A 1454-nucleotide genomic window follows, 5' to 3' on the forward strand; every position below is an offset into this window, starting at 1 on the left:
GGCTGCTGGAGTGGGAGTCTGCAGAGGGGGAGACCGATGAGGTAGGTTGGGGTGGGCCCCGACGTGTGTTTTGGGGCAGCGAGATCCCCATGGCAGCTCCGGGCTCGCTCGCTGCACGCGATGAGGTGGGACGAGGTGGCTCTCTGCTCCTGGCCAGCGGTCCACATTTAGATCTCAAGAAAAAAAGCAACGAGGAGCAGGTCCAAACTGCCTCAGGCTTCGGCACAGGGGTGGATGGTTATCCAGCCGGTCCTGCCATCCTGGTGTCGAGTGCTCGAGTGAGGGTCCTAGTGAGGGAACAACAACCAGCTTTTGCCTTGGGCTCTGCTAGGGAAAGGGGGGTTTTTGGAGAGGTGTTAATGAGAGGATGGGTTTAGGAAGGGACAGTGAGCACACCGCTGGCTCTGCCCTGGCCGCCTGGACCACGGGCATCTCTCCAGGTGTCCCAGAAGGTACAGAAGCCGAGCAGTTAAAGCTGTTTATTTAGCCTTGTGTGGGCAGAGGTGGGGCTGTGTGGGGTCAGGGCTGAGCAGGGAATTCCAGCTGCTTTTTTACCCCCTCTAGGTGCTCGCTGTATTGTCAGCTGCATCTGCCCCCCAACAAAATGCTGGGGGATGACAACCTTGCAGGTGCCATGCAGATCTCTTCCCAGAGCAGGACAAGCTCTGATGGGAAGAAAGCTTTACTCCTCTGCCAGACAACCCCATCTCTGCGAGGGGCTGGCGGTTGGGGTTGTGCAGTTTGGTTCTGCTGCCCTGGGACCAGCGTCCTCCACCTGAGTGCCTTTGGGGTGACGCCCTTCCAGGTCTGTTGCATTGAAAGCCGCTTGGATGGTCGTTTCCTAGGGAGTTAATGGGCTTTAAAACGCAGCTGCGGTCAGAGTGATGTCACACTAGTAAAACCTGAAGTGAAGTTTGTTTTTTTCTAAGTTGTTTTTCTCTGTTGGATGAGGGGGAAATGACTCCGCTGCCTGGAAAGCAGCAAAGCTCTTTCGGTTGGGTCCCATGGGAGGAGGGACCCCTCGCCCGCTCACCTCTGTCGCTGGTGGGGGACTGGGAAGAACGGCCGCAGTCTCAGAGGGGACAGGAGCGTGGGTGATACACAGGGGGTGGCAGGGACCCCCCCCAAGACCCCTCCCCGGTGTCTGTCACTGTCCCCAAACCATTGTTATGGGGGACCACGTGGCCTAATGGATAAGGCGTCTGACTTCGGATCAGAAGATTGAGGGTTCGAGTCCCTTCGTGGTTGTTTTAAAGCCACTCGAGACCCTCGATTTCGTTTAATTTCCGCGTGACACCGGCGGCGAACGATTCCCCGAGGGGGGAGAACCCCACCCGGGGGTATCCGTGGGACAAAGCCCGTGGAGGGGCAGCTTTAGGGGGGGATCTGCCCTGCGAGCCCCCGGGGATCTCCCACCCGGGATGACCCGTCCCGCGGGGTTTTGCCCGGTCCCG

The 1454-nt window shown here is 58.9% G+C and overlaps 1 non-coding gene across 1 annotated transcript; it reads left to right on the forward strand.

Annotated features, from left to right (window-relative positions):
- Window positions 1-1175: 1175 nt before the first annotated feature.
- Window positions 1176-1248, forward strand: TRNAR-UCG. The gene has a single exon. It is a non-coding gene; the product is annotated as a tRNA-Arg (tRNA).
- Window positions 1249-1454: the final 206 nt, after the last annotated feature.

The sequence above is a fragment of the Pterocles gutturalis genome, unplaced genomic scaffold (assembly GCF_000699245.1).
Source record: "Pterocles gutturalis isolate BGI_N339 unplaced genomic scaffold, ASM69924v1 scaffold36942, whole genome shotgun sequence".
NCBI lineage: Eukaryota > Metazoa > Chordata > Aves > Pterocliformes > Pteroclidae > Pterocles > Pterocles gutturalis.